This window comes from Erinaceus europaeus, chromosome 18 (genome assembly GCF_950295315.1).
Source record: "Erinaceus europaeus chromosome 18, mEriEur2.1, whole genome shotgun sequence".
NCBI classification, from domain to species: domain Eukaryota; kingdom Metazoa; phylum Chordata; class Mammalia; order Eulipotyphla; family Erinaceidae; genus Erinaceus; species Erinaceus europaeus.
In genome coordinates this window covers 21,570,052-21,577,178 of record NC_080179.1, presented here as the reverse complement: position 1 = coordinate 21,577,178, position 7,127 = coordinate 21,570,052, and the positions used below count along the sequence as shown (strand labels likewise).

Sequence of the window (7,127 nt, the reverse complement as noted above, 5' to 3'; positions counted from 1 at the left end):
GGAAGACAGAGAGGAGGAGAGAAAGATAGACACCTGCAGACCTGCTTCACCGCCTGTGAAGCGACTCCCCTGCAGGTGGGGAGCCGGGGTTCGAACCGGGATCCTTATGCTGGTCCTTGTGCTTTGCGCCACAGGTGCTTAACCCGCTGCGCTACAGCCCGATTCCTATCATTTTATTTTTTTTAATATTTATTTGATAGAGACAGCCAGAAATTGAGAGGAAGGGGGAGACAGAGAGACACCTGCAGCACTGCTTCACCACTTGTGAAATTTTTCCCCCTGCAGTTGGAGACCAGGGGCTCGAACCTGGATCCTAGTGCACTGTAACATGTGCACTTAACCAGGTGCGCCACTACCCAGCCTTAGGACATTTTTTATTTATTGGATAAAAACAGAGAGAAATTAAGAAGAAAGGAGAGGGAAGAGAGAGAGAGAGAGAGACCAGCAGTATTGCTTTGCTTCTCACAAATTTCCCTCCTACAGATGGGGACTGGGAGCTTGAATTATTCAAACAAAGATGCCTGACCCCATATAGAAGCTGATAACTGTTTTTATTTTTATTTTATTTTATTTTTTTTTTAATATTTATTTTATTTATTTATTTATTCCCTTTTGTTGCCCTTGTTGTTTTATTGTTGTAGTTATTATTGTTGTTGTCGTTGGATAGGACAGAGAGAAATGGAGAGAGGAGGGGAAGACAGAGAGGGGGAGAGAAAGACAGACACCTGCAAACCTGCTTCACCGCCTGTGAAGCGACTCCTCTGCAGATGGGGAGCCGGGGTTCGTACCGGGATCCTTATGCCGGTCCTTGTGCTTTGCGCCACCTGCGCTTAACCCGCTGCGCTACAGCCCAACTCCCAACTGTTTTTATTTTTTTATTTATTATTTTTATTATCTTTATTTGATTTACTGGATAGAGACAGCCAATAATCAAGAGGGAAGGGGGTGATAGAGGAGAGACAGAGAGACAGCTGCAACACTGCTTCACCACTCGCAAAGCATTCTCCCTGCAGGTGGGAACTGGGGGCTCGAACCTGGGTCCTTGTGCACTGTAACCTGTGTGCTCCACCAGGTGCACCACCTCCTGGCCCTCTGATAACTGTTATGTAAAGAGACTCATGCCAGAGCCTCCAAAGTCCTAAGTTCAATCCTCTCTACCACCACAAGCCAGAGCTGAGCAGTATTCTGGTAAAAACAAAAGAAATGAAAATTATGTATATAAAATTTTATGTATAAAATATATTTTTAAAGACTTTTAAAATTTTATTTATTTTCCCTTTTGTTGCCCTTGTTGTTTTATTGTTATAGTTATTATTGTTGTTGTTGTTGGATAGGACAGAGAGATATGGAGAAAGGAGGGGAAGACAGAGAGGGGGAGAGAAAGACAGACACCTGCAGACCTGCTTCACCATCTGTGAAACTACTCCCCTGCAGGTGGGGAGCCAGGGGCTCGAACCGGGATCCTTACTCCCATCCTTGTACTTTGTGCCACCTGCGCTTAACCCACTGCGCTAGCTCTGGACTCCCATAAAATATATTTTATGTATATATTTATATAGTTAATGTGACACTTTAACATCATATAGCATAGCATTGACCAATTATTATTATTATTACTTTTTTTTTTTTTTTTTTTACCAGAGCACTGCTCAGCTCTGGTTTATGGTGGTGCAAGGGATTGAACCTGTGATTTAGGAGCCTCAGACATGAGAGTCTCTTTGCATAACTATTGTGCTATCTACCCCCACCCTTAACCAATTATTATTATTATTATTATTTTAATATTTTATTTTTTATCAGTGAGAGGGATAGGAAGAGAGAGAGAAAGAACCAGACATCACTCTGGTACATGTGCTGCTGGGGGTTGAACTCAGGACCTCATGCTTGAGAGTCCAATGCTTTATCCACTGCACCACCTCCCGGACCACCTTAGCCAATTATTTATAATGAAAGAGAAGGAGAGAACAACCCATCAGTCTGGTACATGAAGTGCTGGGGATTGAATTCAGGATCTCATGCTTTAAAGTTCATTGCCTTATCCACTGTGCCACTTGATGGGCCTCAGAATTCCAGCTGCTTCAGGAGGTAGATCAGTTCTATTACTGGGCATCTTAATACATCTTAATACTAGGGAAGGCAGAATAAAGTTGACTAAAGCTGTAATGAGTAAAGTAGCATTCACTCACTTAGTGAGAGAGCAGCAATCTTTGGAATTTTATATTGCATAATAACCTTTTCTCACTGTTTCTTGAGCCTGTTTATGTCCATCAAGAGGGTAATATATTTTCTTCCTTCCTTGCTTGCTTCCTTCCTTCCTATCTTCCTTCCTTTTTATTTTTTCCCCTTTTGCCTCCAGGGTTATCGTTGGGGCTCAGTGCCTGCACTACCAATCCACTGCTCCTGGTGGCCATTTTGTTGTTGTTGTTATTGTTATATAGGACAGAGAGAAACTGAGAGAGGAGGGGAAGACAGAGACAGGGAGACAAAGTTAGACACCTGCAGAACTGCTTCACTACCTATGAAGGGACTCCCCTGCAGGTGGGGAGCCCGGGGCTCGAACCGGCAGAGCACCACTTTTATACATGGGACCGAGGTTCTGACTGGACACCTCAGGCATACAAGTCCTGTGGCCCACCGATTTAGTTACCTTCCTGATAGTCTGAGCTTACTTTCCTTAGTGACAAGTCAATTTGGATCTGTTCTCTTTCGGAAAGAACCAGGTAATCCCAAAATTCAGTCTCTTTCTGCCAGGTCAGCTGTGCTGTGACCCTTGACTCCGATGCATATTGTACTCAAATAGTTCGGGATTTAGATATTATGTAGCTGAGGATCCATTTGTGAAGATTAAGATCTATTTATGAATTTATTTTTGTTACACTTTAAACTGCCTGTGAGTATGTTCCTACTCTCCTGCTATCAAGACAATGGGTGAGGTGGGGACTCTACTTTTTTTTTCCATTTATTTATTTATTCCCTTTTGTTGCCCTTGTTGTTTCATTGTTGTAGTTACTGATGTCGTCTTTGTTAGGACAGAGAGAAATGGAGAGAGGAGGGGAAGACAGAGAGGGGTAAAGAAAGACAGACACCTGCAGACCGGCTTCACCATCAGTGAAGCGACTCCCCTGCAGCTGGGGAGCCGGGGGGCTGGAACCGGGATCCTTAAGCCGGTCCTTGCGTTTTGCGCCACATGCGCTTAACCCGCTGCGCTACCGCCTGACTCCCGGGGCTCTGCTTTGTTTTAGGCATATGCCAAATTGGTGAACATCCTTATATGTACTACATGACCAAAAATTTCTAGTAATTAATTTAATAACAAATGAGTGAAAATTTAAGTGATGATAACTTATAGTCTTTGGTGTCTCAGGCATAAAAATCTTTTTACACAAGCATTATGTTATCTCCTTGGCCCATACTTCATCTTCTTCACCTGTTAAACAGTAATAAATTTTATTAAGGGGTAGCTGCAAGAATATCTGTTTTCATTAATTTATTTGTTTTGGATGGAGACAGAGAAATTGATATAGAGGGGAAAATAAAGGAGAAAGAGAAGGAGAGGGAGAGAGACTTGCAACACTGCTTCACCACTCATTAAGCTTTCCTTGGACAGGTGAAGAAAAGGGATTTGAGCCCAGGTCCTTCTGTACTGTAATGTGTGTGCTCAACCAGGTGCACTACTACCTGGCCCCCCAAAAAAACCTACTTAAAAAATAATAATTTTGCTTGCATATTTTTATATAGAGACAGACAAAATGAAACCTACCACAGCACTGTAGGCAGAAGGGGAAGGGAGTAAGCAAGCTTAGTGCTTCTTTGATGCCAGGGATACTTCACAGCAGGATGGGGTATGCTGAGACACCACCTTGGTCCAGAGCCTTGCTCTGCTCTCTCATAATATAAATACATCTTTACTTTTTCTTTTTTTTATGAGAGTATCAATCAACTCTGGCTTATGGTGGAGCTGATGGTAGTGGATTGAACCTGGGGTTTTGGAGCGTCAGGCATGAGGTCTATTTGCATAACCATTATGCAATCTACTCCCCTGCCTGTTTACTTTTTCTTCCTCTTCTTCCTCTTCCTTTTAGATAATGACGGAAGGAGGGGGACAGGGAAAGCACTAAAGCTGCCTTTAATATGATGGGAACCCCGCTGGAACCTTGGCCAAGTTACTGATAATTCGTTGCCTTCTCATACATCTTAAACAGTAAATATTAAAAAACATTGAAGAACAATAACTTTTATGATTTCTTCTTTGCTCAAAGAGCACTTTGTTTAGCCTGATTATTATTATTTTTTTTTTAAAGATTGTATTTGTTTATTTATGAGAAAGGAGAAGAGAGAAAGAACCAGACATTACTCTGGTACATGTGATGCCAGGGATTGAACTCAGGACCTCATGCTTGAGAGTCCAATGCTTTATCCAATGTGCCACCTCCCAGACCACTAGCCTGCTTCTTAGAATCTGTATGGTTTTGAAAATTATTTGGAAGCTCCTTGAAGGTAAGGGGTCATTTCCCAGTACCCTGGAAAAGGAACAAAACATATCTATCAAACAAAGCACTTCATTTTTAAAAAATATTTATTTATTTATTTATTCCCTTTTGTTGCCCTTGTTGTTGTAGTTATTATTGTTGTTGTTATTGATATCGTCTTTGTTGGATAGGACAGAGAGAAATGGAGAGAGGAGGGGAAGACAGAGAGGGAGAGAGAAAGAGAGACACCTGCAGACCTGCTTCACTGCCTGTGAAGCGACTCCCCTGCAGTTGGGGAGCCGGGGGCTCGAATGGGTATCTTTTCGCCGGTCCTTGCGCTTTGCGCCACGTGAGCTTAACCCGCTGCGCTACCGCCTGACTCCCAGCACTTCATTTCATGAATGGTATAGTATTCTTACAGTTACAAACGTTCCAAATCAATTCACACATTGTTACTTTTAAACCAGATAGTGTAGCAACCAGGAGGTGGCATAGTGGACCCTGATGTATGAGGTCCTGAGTTCAAGCCCTGGCATTGCTTGTGGCAGAGTTATTCATTCTCTTATTCTCCCCTCTTTAATAAGTAAACCAAAATCTTTAAAAAAAGATTTTTTAAAATTATCTTTATTTATTGGATATAAACAGCCAGATATCAAGAGGAAAGGGGGTGATAGGGGGAGAGAGAGAGAGAGAGACAGAGAGACACCTGCAGCACTGCTTCACCACTCGCAAAGTTTTCCCCCTGCAGGTGGGGCCCAGGGGCTGGAACCCCGGTCCCTTGTGCATTGTAACATGTGCGCTCAACCAGTGTGCCGCCGCCTGGCCCCTAATAAACTAAAATCTTAAAACAACAACCACAAAAAAAAGGTGGTGTATAATTAGCAGACAGCACAATCTTAAAACTCCAGGAGGCTCTCCTGCCAAGGGCTCCGAAGTGCCAGGTTCAGTCCCCTGCACCACCATAAACCAGAGCTGAGCAGCGCTCTGGTAAAAAACCAAACAGCAACAACAACAAAACAACAACCTCTAGGAAGGGTAAAGGTGACGCAAGCAAGAGAACGCCAGAGGCTGCCATCAACTAGTCCATGACGTGTTTCCGGCGCGACGTTTCCACTCCACGCCGGGCCCTGGTCGTGGGGGGAGGGAGGCGGTTAGTGGGCTCTAGCGCCTTTTCTGGCGGCGGTAGATTTGAAGCGCTTTAAAGAAGCAGACCCCGGCCAGTGGCGACAGTACCCGCGCGGGTAGGTGGAGGGAGGCCGGCGCGGTGTCAGGGCAGCGGCATTCTTTGAAGCGGTGCTGGGAGCCGAGCGGGAAGGGCCGGAGCCGGGGGGCGGAGCCGCCACGATCGGCCTCCCCGAGTTAACCGTCTGCCCTTAGGGTGCTGGGGCTGCCTGGCTCCGCAGCAGTCTCGTAAGTAGCGCGGTGCGGGCTCCGTGGTTGTTGCGGCTGGAGAAGGCTCCTTCCAGGCTGCGTGCAGGGCCCGGGAAAGTGTCCTCCCCGCCACCCCCGCCCTCTCCTCTGGGCGCACACCTCCCTGCCTGACGCATTCTGCCGCACAGGCTGTAATATGGCGGCAGCGGCGGCGGCCCGGGTGATTTTTGTTGCTTCAGAATCGTAAGGTGCAGCACCGACGCGGGCTAGGTGGGGGGGGCCGGGAGGTGTAATCGGACGCGCTGTCAAGTCACGGTGGGGAACTGGCCGTCAAGGAGCAGGCATCCCGGGTTAAGATTAGATGGAAGACGGGCTTTCCTGCCCCGACCTTTTCCTCTGGCAGACGGCGGCTCCGGTGCACAGCCAGGTAGCGCGGGCCACCCAGCGAAGCTTTCCCTCGAAACTCGAACCTGGGCTCATTCCACCACTTCTCACAGCCGTGTCGGGTTCGTTCACGTTTTTCGAGAATTTAAGAGAAGCTCTCGGGTCTTTTTAGGAATTTCTTTTCTTTTCTTTTTCTTCTTCTTCTTCTTCTTCTTTTTTTTTTTTTCCCGGAAGAAACTCAAGGCCTCGGAGCTCCATTTGCCTTAGGGAAATGTGTGATTTGGTCCATTTTTAGTCTTTCAAAGCGCTAAGTCGAGGTCTGCGGGGAAGGAGATTACCAGTCATTTTAGAAGCTTTATAAAAGCACCATTTTGCGCATTGATTTTCGTTACGTGCAGGACCAAGTTTTTGCAATAATGATCACCAGTACATCCAAGGAACAATGGAGTGTTTATGAAAATTTGAGGGTATGTTACTTACGCTAGTTAAAACTAGGTAGGGAAACATATGTTTCCATTCTCATTTGATCAGGCAGTAATTTGCTGGTTTTTAACGATGAATAGGGAAAGTGGTTTTTTTTTTTTTTTTTTAACGCTTTTTGAAACCATCCCCTAAAAATCCAGAAGAGGCACAGATATTAAGGTGGTTCCATTTCACACTCATATTTTCATGCATATGAAAATTTGCCCGGTGTAGCATTCCTTCCCCATTTAAAAAATATTAGACATTTGAGATGAGATTGTTTCTATCTGACAAGTTAAGATACATTTTCAACAATTCAGTTTTATATTCTTTAAGTTTTCTTTATGTTTCAGAATCATTGTTGCTCTGGGAGACTTGTTTTTAAGAGTAAAGCAGTAGGATTTTGTGCTTTGGGTGGGAGAGGAGATGATGGCCAGATAT

At 44.8% G+C, this 7,127-nt stretch overlaps 1 protein-coding gene across 7 annotated transcripts in view; it reads left to right on the top strand.

Annotated features, from left to right (window-relative positions):
* Positions 1-5,570: 5,570 nt before the first annotated feature.
* PPIG (peptidylprolyl isomerase G) overlaps positions 5,571-7,127 on the top strand; it is a 48,434-nt gene continuing 46,877 nt past the window's right edge. For 2 of the 7 annotated variants that reach the window (XM_016195307.2, XM_060177731.1), the window contains exon 1: positions 5,571-5,710. The gene's annotated coding sequence lies outside the window, so the exon portion shown is untranslated. Of the gene's footprint in view, positions 5,711-5,783; positions 6,089-6,135; positions 6,347-6,622; positions 6,692-7,127 lie in introns of those variants that run through there. The other 5 variants (XM_016195309.2, XM_060177733.1, XM_060177732.1 and 2 more) reach the window with 4 other exon arrangements.